The sequence below is a fragment of the Lactuca saligna genome, chromosome 5, assembly GCF_052625555.1.
Source record: "Lactuca saligna cultivar CGN05327 chromosome 5, ASM5262555v1, whole genome shotgun sequence".
Lineage (NCBI taxonomy): Eukaryota > Viridiplantae > Streptophyta > Magnoliopsida > Asterales > Asteraceae > Lactuca > Lactuca saligna.
The window spans coordinates 149,182,156-149,193,846 of record NC_136421.1 but is presented as its reverse complement, the minus strand read 5'-3'; the positions used below and the strand labels follow the sequence as shown (position 1 = coordinate 149,193,846).

The following is an 11,691-nucleotide window of genomic DNA, read 5'->3' as shown; positions in this document are numbered from 1 at the left end:
AGATATTTTATTACACTACTAGAAAAACAGCCTTTTACGACGCTCATTGCGCGTCGTAAAACGCTCAGACGACGCGCAAATGCGCGTCAAGGAAGGCCCTGTCATAAAGAGAGACGACGCGCTTTTGCGCGTCGTCTATACACGACGCGCATTTACGACGCGCGGTTATGACACACAATGCGTATCAAGGAAGGCCCTGTCATAAAGGAAGACGACACGCATTTGCGTGTCGTAACCTTACGACACGCGTGTTTATGACACGCAATGCGTATCAAGGAAGCCCCTGTCAAGAAAGGCCATGTCATAAATGAAGATGACACATATTTTTGCGTATCATAATTTTAAATATTAAAAAAAAAATTATTTACGGATTTACTAATTTTCAAATTAAATTTGCATTTAATGTCTCATAACATAAAATAAAATGCCATATACAAAAAATACAACCCATTGCATAAAATTTATTGTCATAAAAATAACAAACTTTATTTCATATTCATACATATGATTACATTATTCATTAAAAAACATATACCTACATCTTCCCCTAAATGTTATTACATGATGTTGGCCACTTCATTGATGGATCACCAAGAGGAAAACCAACAACTGCCCTAAAATGTTCCATGATGTGCAACATTTAATAAAGTAAAATACCTTCTAAAAATAAAATTGCACAAGAAACAACACATCATAATGAGAAATTACTAACATGAATGGAAGAAGTACACTATAAATTTGTTTTACCAAGAATGCCATGGATGATCAGGTGCTACAAAGTTTGTCCAAGCTTCCAAACAAAGACTGCATGCAAACCAAAACAAACATATGTATAATTGAAATGAAGAATGCAACACTTGTATATCTGCAAAAAACTTGAAAAAAACAACAAAGATTTAATGTTTATATATAGAAAGAACTTATATATATATATATATATATACACACACACACACACACACACAATTCCAGCAGCTAACTCAAGAAGCTGAAGTCTCCAATCAAGAGTGTCTCTTTGGCTATGTGAAGTAAATTCAAGAATGGAAGTGGAAGTTATTTGAAGGGCTTTTTGTTAAATTTTATTAGTTGAAGGTGATGTTTACAGAAAGAAGTGGTATATCTTGAGTAAGATTGCCAATCAATTGCCTAAAAGAAGGTAAATAGTTTGGACCATTAGTGTTAACCATTGCCATCTTTACCAAATCACCTGAAAGAAAATTGTAAAGTAAATAATTCAAGCATTATAATTATATTCATATATGTCATTTAGTTTTATGTTGTATTTCCCAAGTTTTACCAAAGAAAAGAAAAAAAAAGGAGAGAAAAGAAGATTATACTTTCATGTTTCCAGGCTTGAAAAAATAAAAGGTAAATAAACATTTTAATAATTTATGTGTTCCCGAGTTTGAAGAAAAAGAAAAGAAATTAAATTCACATCTTATTTTAAGGAACCAAATCCTTCCAAATTGGAAGGGAAGATTATCCTTTCTCTTCTTTCCATTATAAAAACTCAGGAACATCAAAAAACATTTCCTGTCTTCTTAGTTTCATTCACTTGTCTCTTTAAGTGGGACTCAGGAAGTAAGCATTTAATAGAGTTGGAAGAAGAGTATAGTTTAGTTTAGTTTTTGTACCACTTTCACCATCTGAGATATCTGCAAGCCTTGCAATGCCATCAGTCAGTTCTTGTTCATGTTCCTGCGTTATATATCATTATTATTATTATTATTATTATTATTATTATTATTATTATTATTATTATTATTATTATTATTATTATTATTATTATTATTTCAATCATAAATCATACATTACATGTTTTCAAAATTAACTAACCTTGAGCACTTTCTTAGTTTTCTGTATTTTAACAGGATCTGGATGACTAGACCCAAATACCCTCTCAGTGGCATGAATGTTAAAATTCCTTTCCCTTCGTGTAAATAAAATATACAATATACATATATGATATATCTGCAATTATCATGTATGTACCTCTTTTATAAGAGTATCAATGTGAAGTGACTGAATATTGTCTCGACCCTTCTTTCCAATGCCATTCTGTGATCATGGAAAATCTTTTCTTGATGCTGCTACTGCTTGACTTTTGGGCAACCCTCTACCTCTCCCTGCACCTCCACCTCCACCAGGACCATTATCACGTCCAACGGGTCTACTCATTCCATGAACTGAATACCTGATCCACCATTGTATATCCTCTGGTGATATCTGCATCAAGTATCAAGCAATATTTTATTTAAGACATGGTATATCACCCATAATTTTAACTTTCTACACATAACTATGCAATATTAACCCATTCCTATGTCTCATTTGCTGTACTAATATCATAAACTAGTGCATGCCGACCCTGAAAGTATATTTTTTCCAGCATAAAATTTGGAGGTGGAGCTGCAAGCAATATCAAATTACCTCAACGGGGTTGTGATATGTTATAACTGCTTCATAAAAATTGTTGTCATCAGGCCATCTGGTTCTCACTTTTCTTCCAATCAATAGGGAGAATGTTGATGTTTCAGCAGACTCATTTGCAACTCGCCCAGAAGTCACACGATTACCAAGCTGGCCCCACCCACTTGGCCCTGATGGAGGGTACTGCATTTTCAGGGAAGATCCTCCCCCCATTATCTGACCACCACCACCACACTGCCAATTGCGATTTACAAATTACAAACATATCGTAATAAAAAACAAAATACCAATGTGGTATGGAATGGGCTTACATATTTCTTGTTTTTCCCTTTTGTCCCTGAGACAGGTGCTCTTCTAGCAGACGAAGAAGCAGCTTTCCTTTGATGATTCTTCCAGCACGATCATATTTAACTTCTCCTTTACTTGAGATTTCAGCTTATCTTTGTTCACTTTGTAATTCTTATACGACAATTCAGTTTGTGAAGGAGCAGCTTGCATATGGACATCATTGCCCTTCTCAAATACTTCTCATGCATGTATGTTCATTTGCTTGAACTCCATTGCTTGTCCACTTACTGTATTCTGGTTATCCCCCTCAATTCAACAAAATATAATAATATTAACATTTGAGAAAATATTTATAAAAAATAAATAAATAAATAAAGATAAATCAATAAAGGTTATTACTCACAGCATAGAACTTCTCATTTTTTTTATAATTCTCATTTATAAAAAATTAACTATTTCATCAAACTATTAATTATTATGCTTTTAGCTTATAGGCATCTCATCTGACATTATATATATATATATATATATATATATATATATATATATATATATATCTCTTTTTTTCGTCAGTTGATTACAGTTTTTACTACCATCCAGAGACTCAGAGAACACCACAGTAAGATAAGCTACGACAGTGGTACCACTCTTTGTCTCTGCACATAAGTTATTTGATAAAATGCCTCAAAGAGTATATTTTGCTAATTACAAGTTTTTTTTTATGTTTATGTACAAGTAGATGCTAAAGAAAGGGGCGGAAGTGATATTTTGCTATTCTACCTGTAAAGGAAAACTTTATGATTGTCCATTTACAACTACATCATTCTTAAAACTACATCATCAAGAAGAAAGAGAGTGTACACCAAACTGAAGTTTATCAAGAACAGTGACCATGCTTTGAAATAGAACAAACTTAGATCACATAGTCTATTCATTCAAAAGGGTTTTATTTCACCCATTAATTAATCTCATTAAGTTAAAACAAAAAACCCCTTTGTATAAATTGCTACAAACACTACTGGAAATAGCTAATGTAGTACACCACATCTAATGCGGTTGTAATAAAAATCCGTATTATAACTTGGTAATGTTAATCTAATACGGGCATATAATACGGTTAATATCGTAAGAATGGGAATAGAATACAGGGATTTATGAATGTTATTAGCTTGAAATCTAATACAGCTAAAACCTAGATCTAGTACGGCTCAATCTGAAATCAAGTACAGAGCTATCCATTTTCTAATACAGCTCATTTATAGATTGCATAACCATTGCGACCGTCAACCTAGCAATACTGATTTGGACATCTGCATAGAGGTAATTCTTAAAGTATTTGTAGGACACTAGTAATTGAAGGGAGAAAAGAAAATTAATAATATAATAATTCAAAGTTCTTGAAAGAAAAAAAAAATAATTAGAATGTTGTAAACCTGGTTGGTCATATTCCAGGTCAAACTTGAGGAATTCTTCCATGCTCTTCAACTCCTAACTAGGCTTGTTAAAAGCAACAACCTACATGGATTACAACACACACAAGAAAACAATAAGAGACAATAATATGAAAAAAGAATTATTTTGAAGTAACATGTTGATAAATAAATTACAATTCTTATTCATTCTTTTGACCTAAAAGTCAAAATTGAATGGAATGTTCCCATTTTGCCCGCGTTCCCTTCTTCATACTTGTTTTGGTTGCATTTTGCAGAGATTGATCATTTAGTCACATGAGGGGACAACAGGTTTTTGACATCATTATATATGGTGATAGCTGTTTCAAGAGATTGATATTGTCAAAATGAGTTGATATATTAATAGTGCTCTTGTGTTGAATACATCAATCCCTGTTAGTGGAAGGAGTTTTACAATAACTTTGCAGCTTGTAAAAGGTAGTCATACCATAATCAGTATACCATAATCAGTGCCATAGAGATCTTTGAAACTGTCAGAGATGAGGCCAAAACATTATTAATGAAGGTACTTTTAAAACATTTCTTGGAATTTGAAGCTTTGAAAAGGATTCTTATGAAGTTAAAATTATTTCTTTATGTTCTAGTAAAAGCTTTGCAGAAATTGAACCATTCGTTTCAGTTGGAATGGTGATCTATGTCTTCCGCAACAGCATCCATGGAGTGGAATTGGGTGATGAATAAGGTTGGAATGCAAAGCCGGAATGGGCTGGAATGCAATCAGGAATGAATTGCAGGAATGGGGGATGTGACATCAAGTACAGTTGTTTATGGTGTATTAGATGCTATAATATGGTGTATTAGATTCTTTTATGCGATGGTTGTAAATAGATAGGATACATATAGAGTCCAGTTAGGATAATAGATAGGATACATATAGGATAATAGCCGTACTCTATTAGGCATGGAATCTAATACACCCCTCTACTAATACGCCCTCTATGTATGTACTATATTCATACTTTCAACCGTATTATATTATACTTTTTCTAGTAGTGAAATTTTACCTTTTATAATGCCATCAATATTTTTTTGTGTCATTTGTTCATGAACCTGTAACATAAACAATAAGTTTAGATTTTTTTCCAAATATATTTGATAGATAACAAACCTTCTTAATGATGCAAATAATTCTTATGAAAGTTTTCTAGCCTCTTCAATTGAAGTTTCATTAGCTCTAACTTCATGTTCGGCCATGTAAATGATAACTTTAAGGTTACTCCACAAAAAAAATATGTGAAGAAAGTGATTTACTGTTAGATTCCTATGATCCATTCGTATGTGTTTCTCTCAATCTTGCAATATAAGTTTGAATCAAATGATTTAACAATGACCAAAACAAAACTGACATTTCAACAAACACTTTTAGGGCACAATTCATATCAATCATAACCAAAGAATTTAATAACTTACCGTATCCGAGGAGTCCCAGAACACCATGAACACCTTCAAGAAACCAATCCCAAACAAATATCCAACCTAAAAAAGTGTTAGTGGTGGTGGCTGGCAGATTCCTTGATGTACATTGGTGGCGAGGGTGTGAGGTTGTGGTCTTGATACGTTGGGGATGATGTTGTGGTGGTTTTTTCCCAGAGGGAGGAAGGGACATCAGCTGTCCCACGCCACCGTGGATGCCAACTGGCCCGACATCAGTGATCTGAGCAGATTGGAAAAATGTAAAGAGGGAATGATCCTAGGACAGGTTTCATTGAGCAATTTGATGCATGTGAATGAGAAATGAAGAACTCACAGAATATAAGATAAAAAAATATTACTTGTAAGAAATCAATTTTTCAATATTAGGGCTCAAACTTACCTGAATAGTAACTTGGTATGACGGAGGGTCTTTCAAGAAGAAAGAAGCGAGCATCAGGTGGTTTAAAATTGAGGTCCATGGTGGAGGCGTAAATAAGAAGAAGAGACCTATAGGATAGTCGAAAAAATAGATAAGTAAAACGGAGTACATGGGAGGTGTCCACTTGAGATGGAGTAGCATCCGACGAGACCAAGAGGCTCCCACTGTTTTCATCGATTAGACCTCCACCCAAACCTTTCCTCCCTCCGTTTATTTCAGCGAAATCAGACAAGAAACCGACTCACTTACCCCGATTTCTACTGATGACGGAGTCTAAGAAGCCAAGGAAAGCTCACCAAGAACCGATAATTACCTCCTCCTCCTCACGAATAGATCGATCATCCCGATCTACTAGTCGCTACTTGCCCTGCTCCATCGGACTAGTTGAGTCCCCTCCCTACGTGTAATCTGATGGCGACAAGGAAGAACAACCAAGGAGACCGTCGGAGTGCCTTCCCCTAGTTGCGGCAGACAAGGGAATCATCGCTGCTTCTCCCTTCTCCTTTTGTCAAATCGATCACGCACTAGAGGTGTTTCCCCTTTCTCGATTGATTGCATCATCGAGCCACCATGGTTGCTTGCGTTCCCATCTTCCTTGCTCGATAGATGAACCACGACCACCGGACCAAAACTCCCGCTACCTTCGTTATTCTAATTCCCCTTTTTCGGTTTATCTGGGAATAAGAAAAAAACAAGAATCAAGATTTGCATTCTTAATATTGAGACTTGAGAGTATAATACTGAATTAGGGCTTTTTCTGACAATTTCAACATCGAGTGGGAGATATGGTGGTTCCAGTGGGTAGAAGTAAATGAGCCTTGATCGATGTCAACGAACAGGGAAGAATCGGTGGCGGCGGTCGGAGTGCAAGGGAAAGACGCAAGCAACACTTGATGTAGGGAGGCGGAGGATGACCGGAGAAGATTTTTGTGGTCAAAGAACATACCCAGAGCTAAAGAGGGGAAACAAGGAAGGAAGGCGGGTTTTCTAATTTTTTTTTATTTCCTTTTTCCCGCTGCTAGTTGTTGAAGAGCGCGTTTGTAAAATTATAAAGCGACATTTCTAGACGATACGCTTTTAACATAAGCGCCCTCCGTGTTTTTTAATGAGACATTAATTCTAGGGCACGCAAAAATGCGCGTCCGAAATTCTTTAAATTTCTAAAGATTTGACATTATTTTTAGGGCACGCCCTTTTGCGTATCATTAATCAGTGTGTATCGTAAAAAGCGTGTCATTAAAGGTCTATTTTCTAGTAGTGTTAGTAACCTCGATTACTGTGAAGAGACGCGTGCCTTTCACTAAAATTATAATGCGACATTCATTGAGACGGCGCACATTTTACATTAAGTGCCCTCCGTGTTTTTAAGTTTTTTACATTAGACACTAACTCTAAGGGCACTCAATAAAGCGCGACATATATACTTAAATTGTTTTAAGAGATGACACTTTTTTAATGTGACTCTCTCTTGCGTAACATAAATCAATGAGCGTCGTATTTTGCACGTCGTAAAAGGGTCTTTTTCTTGTAGTGAACATTAGATAGAGCTGCAACAATTCTTTGAGCTATGATTTCTTCTAGTTGTACTGTACTTATTGAGGGGTTTATTTATGGCGGTGGTTGTGGTTGTTGTTGTGGTGATGATGGTCGGTTAGGGTTTAGCCGATTACTCCTTCTAGGCATTTTGTTCTAGTTCCTTTTATAAATAATAGGAATTTTTATGAGTTTTGTTGATCATTTATGTCACACCCCAAAACCGAGAATGGCGGAAACGTTCTGGGTCGGTGGACGTCATGTAATGTATCACAACAAATGTAAAGTAGTAAATAAGCAACAACACCATCCATTGCATTAATAGTATAATTTTAGTTACAATTGTTTTCTTTCATAGTACAAGACAACAAGATAACTAATCAAAATAAAAGACGAGTCTTGACTGCTCTGTCTTGTCTAAACCTTGCATCGACACCTGTCTATTTGTAACCTGAGAATACAAGTTATTTTGAAAGTGTAGGTCAACATTTAAGCTGGTGAGTTCATAAGTATTTAATGTCATTGCTTTGATTAGTTGATATGAAAGACTGGTCAATGATTGATGAAACATTTAGTATAAGTATGAAAACTCTAGAAAATCCAATATTTCCTACTAGTATAAAAGTAATGTTCTACCAAGACCCGAATGTTTTAAAAGTACGCATCACTTGAAAATGTGATGGTTTTTCCCTGTTTAACTATTTTTATTATAAAACTCTAAAAGTAATAATATAATAACTTATGTTGTATCCTTTGGTACTAAGATACACACGGCGTGGAAACTCGCCGTAAACAGATCAACTGTAGACATCCGTAGATGTGCATTTACCTCTGTTACTAACAGCCAGGTTTAGGAATAGTTAGTCCCTTAAGTATACTTGTACTGGTATCAACCTAAAACATCCGTAGATTGTTCATTTACCTCTGTAGCTAACAGTGGTTCTAGGAATGGTTAGTCCCTCAAAGTATCCTTTAGTACTAGGATATACAGTCCAATCTATCTCGTCGATGATGTCATTGTATCACAAGGTAAAGATAGAAAGGAGAACTATATAACAATATCTACACATATAACATGTAATAGTAATTTGCCATATAATGTCTATGTAAAAGTATTCATGTATAAGTATTCATGTAAGAGTATTCTTTCATATAGCATGTAGTCTAGACTCTTGAATGAACTGACTCTAGTGTAATTTCTTGTAGTAGGGATAATGTTTTGTTTACTCTAAACTATTCCTATAATAGTTTACTAAAATGTAATTGATGAGTGTCCAAGTAGGTTTATAAACCCTTGCTACCCAAGAGTATCGGAACTAAATTAACTGGTGGAACATTTATGACCATATATGTATACATGATATATAACTAATATTTAAGCGACCATCGGAGGAGTACCCGATATCCCACCAGACCACATCCAAATCGAGGAAAAGGAAACAGGGTGGATAGCCTTCCTAAGTCTTTTAAACATTTCTTATATAACTATACATATAGAGGCATGAAATTTATAATATAAAAGCATAAAGAAGTTTTGTAAAAACGTTGAAAAGTCTAATAAAGAATTTGTGACTTGATGTCAGTTTTTAAAATGATTGAAAGTATTTTATTTGATAAGACAGTTTAAGTACACGAAAACCACTGTTTGAAAACACCTTTGTAGCCGAGTTTGAAAGGAAGCTTATAGTATGTAAGACAGTTTGATAACGAGCTTTAATCATGTAAAAACGTTTAAGAAAGTCATTTGAAGTAATATGTTTAGTAAAACTGTTAAACTTGTAGTAAATCCCTTTGTATACTAGTTATAAATCACATATGATTTCGTTGATAAAAAGCGTATAATGAACTTTATTATATAACACACGACAATAATCGAGTATTTAACTTGTATCCCCCCCCTTAAAAGCATATAAAAGTATTTATAAAACATTTGAAAAGTGTAGTTTATAGGGGTATGAACTCACTTGATTGAAATAGTTGATTTGAAGTAGTCGAGAGAAGAATCGAGCAGAACTTTGACAGGAAGAGTTGAAAACGTGGGAAAATCTCGGGATTCTCGGGATTCTTGGGAATCTCGGGAACACAAAACCTTCCTTCGGGACATGAAGGTGAAAATCGGGGCTTTGGGAGGGTCTCGGGTGGTTAAACGCAGAGTTTCGGCGCGAGAAAGAAGGGAATTGAGCAATGGAAGTCGGAGCCCTTGAAATCTATTTATAGTTGACTTTCTGGGGTGTGCCACGTCGTGGCAAGGTATGGCCATGTCGTGGGGAGTCAAACTTATCCTCTTCCATTGATTGGATGCCCTCAGTCACTTGCCGGGTCGCGACAAGCTTGTGCCACGTCGTGGGGGCCTAACAACCTCGAATTTTGGACCCCGCACTTGTAAATTCGATAACTTTCGCGTACGACCTCCTTTTTTGACGTTCTTTATATGCACGCGTAGCTGAATACATGATCTACAACTCTCGTTTAGACTTCATTGGCTAATTTTGACTTTATTTTTAACGGGCCGGGACACGAAAATTCCGTTAAAAATCCATAACTTCTTCATCCGATGTTCGTTTTCGTTAGACTTTTCATCGTTGCACTACTATTGTTGAGACCTTTGATTCTCATTTAGGTTGTTTTGGCCAAAAGTCTCTCGATCTCTATTTCGAGTTTTTAGCTGTCTACTGTTATATCCGGATCTTGGAAAAATCATAACTTCTTCATATGAAGTCAGATTTGGACGTTCTTTTTACGTACGTTTACGGTTTAATGTTATCTACAACTTTCATTTAGATATTTAAGGCTAAAAACTATTGTATTGAAACTTCGCATTTTTCGTTTAATCGATGTTGCCGGTTTTGCCGAGAATCTTCGGTTGGTCATAACTTCTTCGTTATAACTCGGATTCTAGGGTTCTTTATATGTTCAAAAACCTTGATACGATTCCTAATACTTTATTTAACCCAAATAAGATTTTAGGAAAGTTTAATTTTTACCTATATTTGACTGATGTTATATTTCATTGTCTCGAAATATCGGGTTGTCACAATTTAATACACGAGTACTAAATACTCTAATTATTATTCACAGTATAATGATTACTATAACGTATGCTTCATATTATTACCAGTGGTTACATCAGTTTATTTAGGTTTATAAGAGAAAAGTTTCTATAAACATTGCAAAATTTGCAAGGTTTTCAACATCCTCACTGTAAGCTTTCCTCTTTTCGCTTTAACTACTCTGATTTTCTCTATTTACATAACCACTAGTTGTAGCTTATCTACCAGAAACCTAAGTGATGACCCAACACGTCAGTGACATTAACCACGTTCTCTTCAAGTGCTTGAGTTCTCTGCTCAAGACTTCCCGTGCGTTCTTCATTTCTTGAGGTTTGATTGTAGAGTTCTAACTCTGCAATCCTGGCATCGTGAGTAATCATGTCATTATAAGCAAAATTTATACGATGATGGACATCCATCACCGATTCCTGATCTCGTGTCCTTTGTCCTTCTAGCCTTCACACTCTTCCAGAGAGATGAGTAGCCCTCCCTTCAACAATTTCCATCTTATCTTCAATTTTCACACTTTTCCCAAACAATTAAGATAAAGTGTTATCTTCAGAAGAATGTGGGAGATGTGGTCGAGATGACTGACCACTCTCATACATCTTGGCATCTTTTTCTTCCGCCACCCATTTCTCAACTGTTAGTGCGATCCGTGCAGGTTCATCTTGAATTCTATGACTTCCTAAAGATGTTTCCTTCTGACTCTTCTTAAGCTTTCCCATATCAGTATAGATTTGCGTGCAGTGCATTTCATTTTTACTCCTCCTGTAACTTTACGGTAAAGAGTGTTCAGTGGTGGTAGAGATGATGCCACCGACTCTATCTCCTCCATGGATTCGCTTTCTTCGATTGGTTCACTCTTTGCCCATTCATGGGAGGGTAAAGGTGCTCCATCATCAGAAGGTATTGGATGAAAGGTGGTTGGAGTTACAGGGTAGTAAGGACCGCCTAACATCATAGGGAATGAAAGTTCCTCTTCTTCATCCGTATCCTCGATGATTATCCATTCTCGTGAATGTGCCATGTCGGATTCCTATAAATTTTGGATCACCAAGAGTTT

General features: G+C 35.6%; 1 pseudogene; it reads right to left on the bottom strand.

Moving 5' to 3' along the window:
• Positions 1-1,082: 1,082 nt before the first annotated feature.
• LOC145045824 (protein EMSY-LIKE 3-like) lies at positions 1,083-5,384 on the bottom strand (annotated as a pseudogene).
• Between the last annotated feature and the right edge of the window lie 6,307 nt (positions 5,385-11,691).